Source organism: Crocuta crocuta, unplaced genomic scaffold (assembly GCF_008692635.1).
Source record: "Crocuta crocuta isolate KB4526 unplaced genomic scaffold, BGI_CrCroc_1.0 scaffold318, whole genome shotgun sequence".
Taxonomy (NCBI): Eukaryota; Metazoa; Chordata; class Mammalia; order Carnivora; family Hyaenidae; genus Crocuta; species Crocuta crocuta.
The window spans coordinates 2755702-2771783 of record NW_027531425.1 but is presented as its reverse complement, the minus strand read 5'-3'; the positions used below and the strand labels follow the sequence as shown (position 1 = coordinate 2771783).

The following is a 16082-nucleotide window of genomic DNA, read 5'->3' as shown; positions in this document are numbered from 1 at the left end:
AGTTTGAACAGACCGTCTCAAGATAATCTATAATTTTGCCTTTTTTCTTCTCCGTTAGTACTCCGGTTGGAGCAAGGTCTTCTGTGGTACATGGTGTTCAGGATCCAGTTGGAGGGAGGTTATGTTTGGGGCCTGACCTCAAATAAAATATTTCCCCCCACTTAAAGAGGAATTTAAGATGCTTTCTGCGGAGTCTGTCCCAAGAGGTGGACAAACACAGAGGAGCTGGCGCTAAAGTTGAAGCTGGGACAGGAAAGGAAACTTTCTTTAGGGATCAAAGTATTTTGCAGAGCTTCAAGCAGCCCCTCTGGGTGACTGGCCTCCTGGCTGGGCTGACCAGGGCGTCAGGGTGGCATGGCCCAATACCCAGGGGGAACATATGGCCTATGTCACCACATCTGGAGATTGAAGACCTTAGACTGTTTAACCCAAAAAGGACTTTGAGTTCCTATAGCCTGGGAACTCCCAGACTTTTAATTTCATGGTCTGTCACGACTGGCAGGAAAACAACATAAAAAATAGCAGGTCGTCACTTTTCCTTTTGCCAGTTGAGCAAACAAAATACTCGTCTTTTGTCATTTCGGGAAAGGACACTTGAACATACGAAATATGAAAGATGTACTCTCTCACCCCTAACATAAAGAATACACCCTGGTCCTTTCCCAGAAAGTCAGTGTCAGAGTTACACCAACATCACATAAATATATTAAAACATGTGTGTGCATGCATGTGTATCAAAATGCACACGTATTTATCCTCCTTCTCCTTAGCTTTTCCCTCTCACACGGGCAACTGTAGTGTCGTGATTTGGTACGTGGACCCTGGACCACAATACCTGAGTTCAAACCCAGCTTCTACCACTTATGATCAGAAGAACGTCAGATAACTCACTTAACTTCAATGAGCCTCGGCCCTATTATCTATTAAGTGAAGGTAACGATAGTGGTACGTACTTTCCCCAAGTAGTCATGGTGGTTAACTGGGTTTGTATGTGAAAAGCACTTAGCGCACCGGAAACAGCCAGTAAATGACAGCCATTGTTACTATACTGCCATGGACGAGCGAAGGCTACTCATTTGGGCCCTGGGGACCCTTTTACTTCCAGATGAGGGAACACTGAAGTCTGGAGTGAGCATGACTTGTCCAGCTAAGATCTGTGGCCAGTGACCGAGCAGGAAGGGAGTAGATCTAGCCAAGGCTGATGCATCTCTGAGGTTGCACCGGAACAGCGCATATGGTATCATGGCTGGGGGTGGGGCAAGAACCCATGGACAAGTAAGTGTCCGGGTCTCGTGGGGGCACAGCCTTCACTTCAGCAGGGCACAAGAAGCCGGTTGGGAGCCACCAGTGAGCAACCAGGGAGTCTGGCCTCTGCTCCTCTCCTTTCTCTGCCCTTCAACCCTGGAGAAGATGAAAATGAGTAGGTTACAGCCTAGGGGTGTGGGCATGGGCACAGGAGTCCCCACGTGTGAAGGGACTAGGGGAGTAGCATCGGGCTTTGCACCCTTCCCTCTGCGTTGGGTTCAGACCCAGGACCCCTCTGAGTCCCTGTCCAGCCACCACTCTGCTTAGGGGCAGGGCCGCCTCTGGGCGGAGTCTGTTGGGTGGAGGTTCTGCCCCAGCATAGGGGCCAGAGCTGGAATAACGAACGCCCCAACCCTCTGACTCGATTGTTTTGCTGCTGTGTCCTGGGGACTACTCCACACTTGCTAAGCAGGCATCGCCGTGGAGAAGCCCCCGCATCAGGTAGGATTGTGCTCCGTGGCTGCTAACGGACCCACGTTACTGTGCCTGCTTTTTGATTTCACAAAGCTCAGGCTCCCTCACCCCAACTGCCCTTCTTCCCCGTCGTCCTTCACACGTGATTTCCAGCCCCACAATTGCCTTCAAATCACATGCTCCAGGCAGGAAGAAGAAAAAAGAAAATGACCTTCACAAGGTGGGTAGATCTGTATGAGGAAATCCAAGCTTTCCCGCCAACCCTCCAGCAGCTTCTACGGCCGCCTCGTGGGTCGGGAGCTGTGTCACAGGGCTGATCCTAGCGGCAGGAGAGGTTGGAAATGTCCTCCTGTGTCAGGACGACAAATTGTGGTTTCATTAATAAGGAAGAAGAGAATGGATATTGAGTAGAACCATTGCCTACCAGAAGGGTGTAACCAGAATAGAATTGAGCCTTTTTTCTTCCTTTTCTCCTCCAAAGCCTAGTTCAGCAGGCTCCCACGTGAAGGAGCCACGGGCCCAACTCCAGAAGCCTGAACGTCAGTTTGGGGCTTTACTGAAGCGCATGCGCACATGTGTAGTGGCTCGCAACACGCGTCACCCAGCCAACCTTTTTTACGAGTCTCTTTAAACTTTCCTCTGCCTCCTTTCCATGGCTGCCGCAAACTCCCTCTCTCTTGCAAAACAAAACAGAGACACAAAAAGACCAAGCGCAGCCTGGCCTCACCCCTCCAACCTCCTCTTGCGTGTTTCCAAGTTTTCCCTCACCCTTCTTTGTGCCCTTCGTGTAGAAATCGGTTTGGTCCCTGAGCTTTCACACATCCAGGCTTCCGAATCCATCTGTCCTCTAAGCACCAACCAAGGCTGGAAACAAAGAATTGGGAAGATTATGTTAAGGTTTGTAAATTACCTTCTCCGTGTCCCCTGCCACCCAGGTTACCAGTGAGCCAGTGTCCACTCCATCCCCGCTCACAGGCAGCCCTGCAGACACCCGTCGGATGCCTCCCCACCTCCCCTCCCCCCTCAGCCTCCTGATCTCCCTGCTGCCCCTGCTCCCAGTTTTCCTCTCCATAGCCCCTCCCACTTTGATACCTCTCCTACTCCTTTGAGCCAAAAAATTTCCATCTGCTCCTTCGAAGGCCACTTAAGATTGACCCTGAGGACGCTCTCTCAGTTAACCCTGCTGGCTCCCAGCCAGCCAGTCCACGGTGCTGCTCTGAAAATACTCTGAAAATACGCCCTTGGTTTGTGTTTGAATTTCACTTGGTTTTCAACTTTCGGATCACATGTCTGTTTTCTTTATATCTGGTCTTTCTCCACCATTAGGCTGGGAGCAGCCTGAGGGTGTGGGCTGNCTTTTCCCCCCCCCCACCAGCTGATGTGTTTTGGGTAACTTCCATACGTCAGGAGCTGAGGTAGGCGCTGAGGACACAAGGCAGACCCAGTCCCTGGCCTCCCTCAGGATCTGCCTCTGCTCCGATCCCGCCGGACCCGTCGGGGTGACTGATCACGGCCTCGATGAGGCAGGGGGTCGAGACGCAGCCTCCAGACGTGAGCCCCCTCTCTGTCTTCCTGGACTCCGAGTTCATACCACCCTAGAGGCCCCTGTGAAAATTCCCCGGGCCTCCTCCCAGCACCCCTGCATCCAGTGTTACCGCTGGCGCTGCCTGCCTGTCACCCAGCCAGAGCCTGAAGGAGCTTTTATTCCAAATGAGGGCAGTCAGCTGAATTTCCAAATCAAGGGTTTTTCCACTTCAGTTTTCCTCTGTTCCCCTTTTACCCAAATAACTTGTTCATTCTGTGGAGAGGGGAGGGGGGCAGCCCTTCTTCTAAGGGTTAAAGACTTTATGAGGAATACCTGGGGGGGAGGGGCAGTGCGGGGATGATCAGGGCTCGGACCACAGCCCTTCTCCTGTGGGGAGGAAACTCCGCAGAGCGCTCTCTAGCCCCCAGGAAGAGAGAGGGGATGACATCACACCAGGGAAGCCAAGCCTTTTCTCCTCCCGCCACCAGCCTGCACCCCACTCCTTCCATCTCTTTCCTGCCTTTTATCTTCCCTCCCTCTTCTTCCGCTTCATTCATGCATTCAGTCATTAATGCATTTTCTCAGCAGGCACTGCTTTAGCAACTACCATGTGTCATACCCTGTGCTCCAAGCTGAGAGCACAGAGACAAAGTCAAGCTCAAGGCTTTTTTTTTTTTTTAGTTTTTTTAAAATGTTTATTTATTTTTGAGAGACAGAGCATGCGCAGGGAAGGGGGAGAGAGAGAAAGAGACACAGAATCTGAAGCAGGCTCCAGGCTCCGAGCTGTCAGCACAGAGCCCGATGCGCGACTCCAGCTCGACTCCCGAGATCATGACCTGAGCCGAAGTCTGATGCTTCACTGACTGAGCCACCCAGGTGCCCCATGGCTCAAGGCTCTTATAGTCTAGGGCTCATGGCGGGTGTGGTGCACAGATGACAGGCCAGAGTGAGGAGTGACAGTTGGCAAAGAGAGTTAACTGGTAAGTCTCCAAATACCTCCTTCGGAGGCTCAGGCAGTGTGTCTACAACACAGGAAACTTGGGACCCAGGAGACAAGCCTTAGACAACCTCCAGGGCAGCCTGACTCATTATCCCCTCCTGTCCGATCCGAGGGAAGCATCCTGGTGGGAGAGGACATGGAACGTGTGAGCAGCCCGCCCCTGTTTGGATCCCAGGTCTACCCCTTTCTGTGTGATCGTAACAAGTTGCTTGATCTTTTTATTATTATTATTATCAGTTATTTATAAAATAGACTTTTAAAATGTTTATTTATTTACTTTAAGCAAGAGAGGGCTTGTGTGCTAGTGGGGGTGGGGCAGAGAGCGAGGGAGAGAGAGAAGAATCCCATGATGCTGAGATCAGGACCTGAGCTGAAAGCCAAAGTCAGGCGCTTTCCCGGCTGAGCCACCCAGGCACCCCAAAATAAGCTGTTCAAAGAACAGTTTTAGGTTCACGGCCAAATTGAACAGAAAGTACAGAGCTCCCCCGTCGCTCCTGCCCCTCTATAGGCACAGCCTCCCCACACTACCCTGCACCGGTGCGGTACGTTTGCTCTCCACCGTGAATCTACGCTGACAGGTCACTGCCACCCAAAGTCCATAGTTTACCTCAGACTCATCGCTGGCGTTGTATATTCCACGGGTTTTGTCAAATACTTGATAACCTGTATCCACCATTATAGTATCATACAGAATCATTTCACTGCCCTAAACATCCTCTGTGCTCTGCCTTCACTTCATCTCCTTAGCCTCAGCTGCTGCTTCTTTGAGATGGGAGAGAGAACTGTACACGAGTGGATTCCTTTAGGTGTGTGTTATTTACGTAATAAGCCACGGGAAAGCCAGGAGCCCTCCCACGGTGGTCCCTGACTGGCTTGGATGCTGGCGGAGGAAGAGGGAACCAGGTGGGGAGGGGGATATGCCCGCAGAGCATTCCCCGCCCCAGGTTTGGGTGGTGGGCTACTTGAGGAACCGTGCTGGGAGGAGGATATGGAGGCCCACGGGAGTCCGAAGGCACTGTTCCCTGCTCTTGCAGCCACCCATCCAACTTTATCCGGGGCAGTCCTCCGGCTGCTCTTGGCAGAGGCTCAGAGAGCCTGCGTGAGTCATGTCCACATGGCTGATGCGAGGAGGGAGGGAGGGAGGGATGAGGAGGGCTCATGCTCAGGCTGGGCCACGCTGGCTTGGAGACATTGTTCCTGAAAGTCCCTGGCAGGAAGTGCGCTGCTGTGGGCTGCTAACTGCCATGCAGATAGACAAGTAAACAGTCTCCGATGAGAATCCCAGATGCCTGCTTCATTCCAGAGACCCAGGCCTCCAGGTGGGGAGCAGCTACAGCGAGCCGTGTGCACAAGCTCTCCGGTGCAGCCCGTTTCTCCAGTAACCAGACAGGGATCTTGCCCGGGAGACCTCAGTCTCGGTCTGCACCCAGATGGGCCGTGTCTACATAGGGAGAAGGTGATCTGGCGCCACAGATGGCATGAACGTATTGCCCTTCTGTCAGACAGGAAAAGTCATTCTGGGGTCGTCCTGGCCTGTCTAGACAAAGCAGAGGAGCTGCACCATGGTGCTAGAGACATGGGTGGGCCATGTGGTAGGCTTGTGGCATCACCCCCGGGCCCTGCCTCAGTTGGGTCTGTCACCAGGCAGGGCACAATTGGTTTGGGAGATGCCAGGTGCTTGCTGTATAGATAGTCAGAATTTATGGCCCTAGAGTGAGAAGAGATGGGGAGGGAGAGGATGGAATGGAACACATCTGGTGACCTGATTTTTGTTTTCCTATTCTTGGTTAAGGACCTCAGCTGTGCTTCGGGCTGGAGAAAGAAGTCAGGGAAATGAAGCAGGGGCCAGAGAAGGGAAGATGGGGGCAGGGAGCGCACATTGCTTGGCTCTCAGAGAGAGACAGCTGGATTGATCCTGGGAAGGTGGCTGCTCCTCATGGGGTGGGCGGGGCCTACGTTGTTCCCCTAAGTGAAGATTCAATGAGGAAGAAAAGTATGATCTCATGACATGGTAGTTACACTTGCAGTGAGCAGAGCACCACATACAAACTTGTCAAATCACTATGTTGCACACCTGACATTAATGTAACATTGAGTGTCAACTATACTCAAATTAAAAAAAAAAACTAGGATCACATGAGATTTAGTGGCATCTCCAACAAAGATACAACATGCAATCACATCCATACATAAGTCCAAAAGAAGAACATAAACCTGCACACCTTCAGTATCATTGCAAACAGAGCCATCAACACTACAATGAAAGCTCACACTTCTCACACGCCTATTGCAACCAAAACACACGCGGACTTGTTCACTGAAACCAGAGGGTCACACGGACCCTGAAGATCAAGGCAAATGTCACCTGAACCATCATAATCCCTTGGATTTTGCAAAGCCTAGTGACTGTCTCAGGTTTTCTACAACCTTCCAGAAGGTGCTCCGTTTTTTGGTGAATCGTTCAGTCCAGGGTCCTCTGACCATCCATCATGACTATCCCTGCTCCCCACCACCTCCCTACAGGTGGAGGACATGGCAGAAACCTTCACAAGGCTTCTGTGGGGTGGCCAACCTGGGGAGCTTTGGAGAAATGAAGAGATTGGCATTATCTTTGAGGACACGTAGCAACCCAGGGATTCCCTGTAAGAGCCACTGGCTAGGAGATCACTGAGGTCCAATCCCATCTTCCATGATGCTCCTTAGCAGCCAGTGGAGCTGTGTTTTCCATCCTGCTCCCAGGCTGGGTTCTAATTTCCAGTGCCAGGAACTACTTCATTTCCTTTACTTAACACAAGCCTATCCAAGTGACACAGACCTTCCTTCACCCTGCTGCTGCCAGCCCGCCTCAAAGGCAGTCTTCTGCCGCCACCATCACACAACTCCCTCCTCATCCTGGGAGGGAGCTGTCGCACCCACACCTTGGACTCAGCTACCCTGGTGTGCCACCTTCTGGCCTGAGGGACTTGGAGACCCTCTCAGCCAGCCTGAGGAACAGGCCCTGAGCCTCACCCGCAGGTAGCTTCATCCACTGCTGGAGAGAGAAAGGCAGGGAGACTCCCAATCCAGTTGCTTAAATGCTGTAAGGGAGTATCCAACCTGCCGCTGGAGCACTGGATGGTCAGCTTGGATGCTTGCATGAGGGGCGGCTCAGGGCCAGGAGGTACCAGTGAGGTGGGGCCTGAAGGATGAAGGAAGAATCAGGCAACATCTCAAGTGCCACCAAGGAAGGTTGAGCTGAGATGGGGAAGGACAGAGCTTGCATTTGCCTGACAACTTCACCTAAGGCTTCCCTCTCTCCCTTCCTCCCTCCCTTCCTCCCCACCTTCCTCTTTCCCTTCCTTCCTTCCACCAGTACTTACAAAGCATCTTTTTGGGGGCCAAATACCCTGTTAGGTGGTAGAAACAAATACGACTAAGACATGCCCTGTCTTGAAGGAGCTTGAAGATTAGCAGGGAGACAGACATGTAGAACTGGCCCTGCAGGAGAGGAAGTACCTCCAGGGAGACGTCCTCTAGACCCCAGGCCAGAATCTGACTTAACCCCAGATGACATTGGGCAGCATGCCCACCAAGCCTCAGAGCCACCTCAACCAGTCTTAATCGCAAGCCCCTCTTCTAGGCTTGTGCCTTCCTGTCTTGCTTGAAGAGATACCTTGAGTTTTTCTGCTCTGAAAGCTGTGTAATTTTGTTACCTGAAGGCCAGAGACTGGACCAGATGGTCTCTTGTGCTCCCTGAGTCTGCAGTGAGGACAGGAGTTCTAAGGAAGCCTCTGGACCTGTCCTCCCCTCACACAGCAGTCTTGTGGGGGTGCACAGGGTCAAGACCCTCAGGAGGCCACCTGCTCTCTTAATTCTGCCCCTTAGAATGGGGGGGAACCCCTCCCCCCATGCCTCACTGTCCTGGAGGAGTCCTGGTCTGGGAATAAGGTGAGGGACACATTCAGTGGGTGTGGGCAGTTAGTGGAGAGGCCCATGGCAGGATCACCATAAAATAACCCCCAGTGGTGCTATAGGCCTGGGAGATCTGGAAGAGTCCCGCACCAACGGATTCTGTTGAACCTTCTTTACCAGGCATCTCTGAAGGCTGGGGCTGCTGTTGGGGGTTCCTGGGGAGAGGAAGACTCACTCCTTGCCCCTCAAACACTGAAGTTGCTAAGACAAATGCACAATGAGTAAGTTCAGCAGAGTAAGCTGGCTACCCTGGGAAAGGTACAAAAAGAGCCAAGTGAACCCAGAGGTAGGAAAGAGCCTCCCCAGTCAGGGGGGTTAAAAATGCAGGGAACTGCCTTCAAGATGAGATTTGCACCAGTTAGGACTGCCTTCAGCTGCATGTAACAGAAACCTCACTGCTGAGGTTTAATAAATAAGAATTTATTTTTCTCTCATAACAAAAAGTGTGGAAGGAGCCCCGTATAGTTCTCAGGGACATTTTCCAGGACCCAAGCCCCTCGGTCTCCCAAGCCAGCATCCTTAACACGTGGCCTTTGTGGGTTGCAAGTTATATATCATGGACTTTCCAGGGAGTCTACAAGCCAGGCACGCGCCGGCTCTACCTTCCTTTTTCTCGTTAAAAAGAATTTATATCATTTTTATCTTGTTGGCCAGAACCGTGTCACATCATCACTCCTAGAAACAAGGGAGCCTTGACAGTCAATATTTTTAGGAGAGCACCTTGCTCTCCCTCCCCGTAGCGAAACCAGCGGTTCGTAAATGAGGCAGAAGGGGAGAATGGGTAGAGGCGGAAGTCGGAGTAGAACCTGCGTGGGTGAGGCGTGAAGGACTTCCGGGCCCAAGCTGGGAGGGCACCAAAAGCATTAGGGAATCGCAAACAGTTCCGTTCAGCTGGAGCTCAGGCTGAGAACAGATGGGGGCGGTGGGCATTGCCCTGGGTTTGTGGGATCCCCTCCCACCCAGACACACATTCTGCGGTGCAATGGGGCAGGCGGTGGGGAGGCAGTCGCAGAGAGTGGGCAACATCTGGAGAAAATCAAGTTCAGCTGCAACAGGAGACGGTGATTGAAGTTCAGAGGAAGGCAAACTGATGACACATCTCTTGACAGCCTGGCAGCGACAGCCAGGGGCAGAGGGATGCCCTCAAGCCAAAGCAGACCCTTCAGGAAACCCTAGCATACTGCTCCCTGAATAAACCATAGACTTAAATGGTCGGTTTATTATTGCCACTCGTCCTCACCCCGCTCTCTCTTCCTGATCTCTCTTCCAGGATGCATGGGGGGGATCTGCATGGGGGATGCTGATTCCAGCCCTACCAGGTGGCGCAGCCATTCACTGGGGTGTCCCCAGTCCCAAGACGGCATCTCTACACAGCAACCATCCTTCCCCGAACCTGGGTCATGGAGTCCTGGCTTTTTTTGACAGGGACGCATTTCATTCTCACCTTCCTCTTGTCACAGATGAGGCTCTTTCCTCCTTCTGGCCTCCAAGGAGGCAGAGAACAGTGGCTAATGTCCCACTCAATGCCTCATGTCACAGGGCTCCCCAGGCTCCCCTCAGCCTCCCCCTTCCTAAGCAGAGAACCTCCCCTCCCCACCCCCGCTCCTGGATCCTCTTCTGACCTTTGTGTCCTTTGTGTTACTTCTTGGGAACCCTCTTCAGTTTCCAACCTTCTTNCTCTGAGCTGGCAGTCAGCACAGAGCCCGACACGGAGCTCGAACCCACGAACCTCGAGATCATGACCTAAGCGAAAGTCGGACGCTTAACTGACTAAGCCACCCAGGCGCCCCTCCAACCTTCTTTTAAAGGCCAGGGGCACCTGCGTGTCTGAGAGTTAAGCGTTTGACCTTGTCTCAAGTCATAATCTCATGGGTCGTGGGCTTGAGCCCTGCACTGGGCTCTGTGCTGACCTTGAGGAGCCTGCCTTAGGATCCTCTGTCCTCTGTTTCTCGCTGCCCTTCCCCCACTCTTGCTCTTGCATGTACACACACACACACACACACACACACACACACACTCCCTCTCTCTCAAAAATAAACAACATTTAAAGGCCAGAACACAGGGAGTGAGATGGGGGGGCATTATTGTAAGGGTGGGGAGTGAGGCTCTGGTACTATTTTTATCAGACGTGCTCCTCAGTTCTTTGGTTTCCAGAACAGCACACCGCTCGGATCCATGGAGGTGTTGGGCTACAGTGTAGATGCCAGGGTCCCCCTCCAGGGAAATGAATGCCGGGATGGAAGGACCAAGTGACCACCACATCATGTAACCTAATTTCCCACCCATTTGAGAAAAGCCTCTCTAACAGCCCTGCTAGAAGCTGGGCATTTCCAGGGACGGAAGATTCCTTACAACACAGGCCTCCCTGGTGCTCTGATCCAGTGCCAGACAGTCCTCCTGGTTAAAGGAAATACACATCTTCCTCATGTTCTGATAGCAGGCACTGTACAGAAGCCCCACTGAATGGTGCTCTGACCAGTGAATTCCATTCCAGTACCCCCAGCTCGTAGATGAGGGCACTGCCAACAAGATAGCTTGAGTAACTGCCCAAGGTCTCAAGGCCAGTATTTGAGCTTCGAACCCAAGCCTGTGTTCTTTCCACTATATTGATCTGATTTGGGGCTGGAGAATCCTTTGTCGAGGGACTCGCCTTGAGCCTTGTAGGATGGATAGCAGCATGCCTGGTCTCTGCCCACTGGATGCCAGTAATATCTCCCGCGGTCGTGACAACCCAAATCATCTCCAAACATTCCCGAATGTTCTTTTGGTGGTGGAGGGGCATCACCCCTGACTGATCTGTCTGTACTACATCATGTGTTGTCTTCCTCCACTGAGTTCACATATTTCCTTTCCACCCCCTAGCCTGGTCCTCCCTGCTGGGGTCACACGGAGCATCCACTTTGTCTTTATAGCATCCATCAGTGTAAATGACGATGAGGTACTTCCTTATCTCCAAGGCTCTTCTCCAGGTCAGACTCCAAAGCTCCTTCATCTTTTCCTGATATGCTGTAACTTTCTAGGCCTTTCCCTGTGCTGGCAGCTCTCTGCTTCCGAGTATCAGTTGTAAGCAGACTTGGTTAGACAAAATGAATAGCTTGCTTCCTTCCTTCTCCTCCTTTCCTCCTTGACTCCGCTCTCAGGAGCAGCCCAGATCAGCCATCACTTCCTTTGTGAAGCCCTGCTATCTCTACCGAAGGGTGAGTATTTGTGTCTTCAGCCCCCATTACCCTTTTTTCTACCCTAAATCCTCGTTGTGTTTATCCTGATTGCCCAACCCAGGTTTTTATCTCTTCTACTTCTAATTCACCACCACATCCCTCGTGCACACAGTAGGCTCACACCAGAAGTCAGACAGGTGGATGGGGTATAATAAGAGCACATAGTGAACATTGGGCTTATGGAGGCAAAAGCACTTTGAAAATGTATAACATGTTGTACAATATAAGGGGGTTGTATTTTTCTTCTCTTTCCTCCACCTCAGCCCCTTTCTCCCAGGTCCTCTCTAAGCCAGACCAGCAGACCGGCAGAGAAAATTAACCAAGATTCATTTGAGGAGTGAGAAACCTGAAAAAGAGGATGCCTTCTAGAATTTCTTTCCTAATATCTGGTGTGGGCAGGCTACTCCAGCGAGGGTTTATGTGTGGTCGCCAGTGTTAGAATCTAATAGGAGCTGCCTCCCCCCTCTCTCCCTGCCCTCCTTGTTATTTGCAAGCCTGCTGGTCAGAGAAATTCAATTCTCCCTAGAATCCACCACCTGGAAAAATACCTCACAGCACACGAGGTAGACAAGGAGCACATTAATGGGGGAAGGAGAGCAGTGGTGGGCCCCAGACCAAGGCGCCCATCAGTTCTGGAATCTGGGTAAGTCTTCCAGTTGTACCAAAGGCATGTTGTATCTGGCCCGGAAGGCAGCCACACACGCTTGGCGTCCGAATGTGTACCCTCACTCCCCACTGTCCTGGAGTCTTAGAGGACCATGGAATCAAAGGGCCATTGCCTCCTTGGGCTTCTAGGGTTGGCTCTCTTTGCAGGCCTTTGCTAAGCGCCAAAGGCACCTTCATGTTCAGCTCCTTCCATGAACAGAGCCCAGTAGGTGTTTGGGGGGCAGAAAAAGAACTCCTGAGATACACAGGTCTGCGTTGGGGGCTCTCAGCCCAATGGGAGACCCTCCTGACCTTGGGAAGCTAGGGAAGAGGGACTCCCCCAGAAGAGTAACGCATGCAGCGGAGTATGAATAATGTCCAAGCTACCCACCTCTACTATGAGGAGACCTGATCACTCCAAGGTGGGGACAGGGGCTTTGGAAAGGTTCCGAGGAGAGATGTGAGTTGGGCTGAGCACAATTCCCCAACCCAATATGAAGGAGGTTGTTCTGACCAGCACAGAAACAGGAGGGGTGTTTGGCGGGCAGATGTATGGCTAAACTCAAAGGCACCTGAGCACACCCCCCCCCACACACACACACTGTGTAAATAAGAGAGAAAAGAGGACTGTATAGGGGTTGACATCTCTTTACTTCTGGCCCACATTCTTCTCTGATCTAAGGTCAGAGAATGTGACAGAGTGGTTTGGAAAGAAGTAAGACCATAAGGTAGTGGGGGCCTCTGGAGAAAGAGGTGAGCTATGGCCCGAGCCCTAGGCCTGTGTCACTGCCCAACCCACTAAAGAACTTTGAGCAAGTCCCTCTGGCTCTATACCTCAAAGCTCAAAGTCAGCATTTGACTTGGGAGAAGGAACCAGGACAGTTGTGCCAGATCACCCTCAAGCCAAGGCAGTGTTTGGCTCTATCCCCAGCTCCATCTCAGCCTCAACCTGCCCCCCACCCCTTCACCAAGGCCAGGGCCTACTTCCCAGGAGGCAGGAGACGGCAAGTGCCCCATCCATTGATGCCTCTGTGGCCACAAACGTGAATTTTGCATGCACCGTGGGACCTCCCCTTCATCAAAATAAAAAGGAAACTGACAGGCTGGCCCCACAGGCTGCATCTAATGAAATGAGATTTAACAGGGATAAATGTCAGGCCCTGAACTTGAGTTGAAAAATCCAAGGGCATGAGGGTAGAATGATGAAGGCAGCACTTAGGAATGGCATGTGTAGGAAAGCTTTTACATTTTATGAGATGATGGGTTTGTTGTGACTCAAGTTGCTGGTAAAAAAAACACAAACACTCGCCCCTCAGATGTAGGATGGGGATGTTTACAGTATGCTCCGCACAATCTCCTGCCATCCTCAAAATACCCTGTGGGTATTATCCCTGTTTTGCAGAAGACGGAGTAGAGGCACAGAGAGATTTAAGTAGTTTACCCAAGAACTCATAGCTGGTAAGTCAAAATCTAGTAAGGAATCTAGGATTCTTCTGGATCCAGAACCTGAATCCTCTGGGATGGAAGTATGGAATTTAGGATGGGGAGGTGATAGTCATTTTCTGCTCTGTGCTAAAAAGAACCTATTTTCCAGAGTCTTCTGTTTTGTTCTAAGACCAGTACTCCACATCTTCCTTAGAGGCCAAATGGAGCACGTTCAGAAAAGGGCGTTTAGAAATGTTGCAGAAAGAGATGTTTGGGGGTTACACCCCCCCATCCTCCCAATGCTCCAGCTGCACCGTGGGGAGTCATTCTCAAGGCCACCCTCCAAGCTGTTTCCCCACATCCAGCCCCGAGTCAAGAGTCACCGTAAAATCCCCATCCCCTAAAGCCCCGAGTGCTATGCCACTTCTCAGCCCTGCCTTCCACCTCCAAAACACCCCACCTGGGTGCCTTCTCCCGGCCCCCGGCCGCTTCTCAGCCAGACACCAGCATCTCTCACTTCCATGGCTGCAGGCTCCGCTAACTACTCCCGTCCTCACTCCGGCGCCACCAAGCCGCGCCCACACGGCAGCCACAATGGGCTCTGACAACCGAAACAAGCCCGTGCCCCCTTGCCACGCAGAGCCCCTCCACACTTCACGCTGTATGTGAATGCGGCCCCAGCCCTAACTCTGATCCTACTCATTCTCCAGCCCACCTCTCGCAGGACTCCCGGCCCTCACATGTGCTGTTCCCTTTGCCCAAAATGCTCTTCCACGCCTCCCAACTCCAGCAGCTGCTTCTTCTCATCTTGCAGGTCTGGGCTCCAGTCCGGCCCCGTACAGCGGCTCGTGCGCGCCAGCCCCCCGCGTGGCTTTGCCTTGCTGTTCTCTGGCCCAGCACCCTCGTCCCCGCTTCCTTCACAGTCCACAGCATGGTTTGAGATTATTTATTTATCTGTGGCACAAGACCACTTTGTTTTCAAGCACAAGGCCAAACACAGAGGCACGGGGTAAGTGTTCGATAAATATTTGTTGAGCAAATGAAGGGCCTGGGGAAGAGCCTCAGGCCTGGAGAGCTCCGTACTGGGGAGAGGATTGTCATCTGTGTGATCCTGTAGTTCAGAATCGCCACCCACGTGTTCAGCCATTGCTGATGAGTACTTCCTGGGCGCCATGTACCACTTCTAGCACTTTCTGCACAGTAGTGATTCGTCCCGCTAACAGCATCAGGAGGCAGGTGCCTGCACTACCCCTGGGGGAAGCTGAGACCCAGAGAGGCCAAATAACTTGGCAAAGCCTCCTCGGTCATTAGGGGCAGAGAGAGCTTTCGAATCAGAGCCCGTGCTGTCAAGCACCTCAATGTGAGGCCAGAGTGTAGAAGCTTCTGGAAGTCCCCTGTCTATGCACAGAAAACACGTGCTCCAAGGAGGTGGCCCCAGATGCAAAGGCCAGAAGCCAGAGGCCTGCTGAGCCAGCGTGCTGGGAGCGCATCAGGCCTGGGCATGGCTGACCTCTGTGACCTCTGACGCCAGTCCCTCTACCAGCCCTACCCAGGGCTCCCAGGGGGGAACGTGGATTCACGGAAATGAAGGTGCTTTGGCAAAGGTGGAATGTGCTCCAAGGTCATGCTGTCCCCGTGCTGGCCAGGACTGGAATGTCAGTGAGGCCTTCTAGTCGGACTCCAAGTAAGGGACACAGCCAGGCAGGGATGTGTTTCCTGCTACATCAACCTATGGCTTCCCTGCCGGCCCTGTGCCTACCCTCTACCCCTGACCTTCCCCACCTCTGGGAGGGGGAGAGGGGAGGGGGAGGCAAAACGGAGCAGGGAGGCAGCCAGCACAAGACAGGCTGCCCTAAGACAACAAACGCAGTTCCCCTCCTGATTTATGAGGTTTGGTCCACGCTCCGAGTTTCTGGATTAAACCAAAGCCCTTTGGCCCGTCCCGCGGTGGCTCGGCACAGGGTTTGTTTTCCAGGCAGACTGCCTCAGCCTGCCCTGGAATCTTCTGGCAAAGGGCCAGTGCGGCCCAGGGAGAAGGGTCTGGGGCAAGGAGAGGTAGTAGCACCTATCTTATGGAATGCACAGAGGCCAGGGCGGGCAGGGGGGGTGGGGTCTCCAGTGTTTTGTCAGAGGGGCCAAGAGGGCGGCCTCAATTCCCACCTCTCCCCAAGCCGGCAGCTGGGTGAGATTGCGGTGGGCCCCTGTCTGCAGACTCACTCGAGTGGTTTGGTTTCCCTGTGCCCAGCCTGCCTGCCTCATGAGCTGCGTGTGGGGACACAGATAAGCTCTCTGCCTGGTGTGGCTGAGATGCTTGGGTCCCCGTGGGATGCTGTGGGAGGGGGACACAGGATGTGGAGCCATCTAAAGACGAAGGACAGGGGTAGGGAGGCCAGAGAGGGTGGTAGAGGTAGCTCCAGGGCCCTGGGGAAGGGGAAAGGGAGGGGAAATTAGGACACTGAAGAAAGAATAAACACACAGAATACAAAAAGGAAAGACAGAAAAAGGAGTTTTTTGCATCCTTCTGGAGGGCAAAATAAGGAAGATGGCTTCATTCCTAAATTGCCGCAAGAAGTGTCAGGTTAGAACCCAAGCACAGTAG

At 52.6% G+C, this 16082-nt stretch overlaps 1 long non-coding RNA gene across 1 annotated transcript; it reads right to left on the bottom strand.

Moving 5' to 3' along the window:
- Positions 1 to 1106: 1106 nt before the first annotated feature.
- On the bottom strand, positions 1107 to 2692 carry LOC144238296 (uncharacterized). Its single transcript, XR_013337062.1, has 3 exons — positions 2630 to 2692; positions 1931 to 2068; positions 1107 to 1401 (listed from the first exon to the last, which is right to left on the bottom strand). It is a non-coding gene; the product is annotated as an uncharacterized LOC144238296 (long non-coding RNA).
- Between the last annotated feature and the right edge of the window lie 13390 nt (positions 2693 to 16082).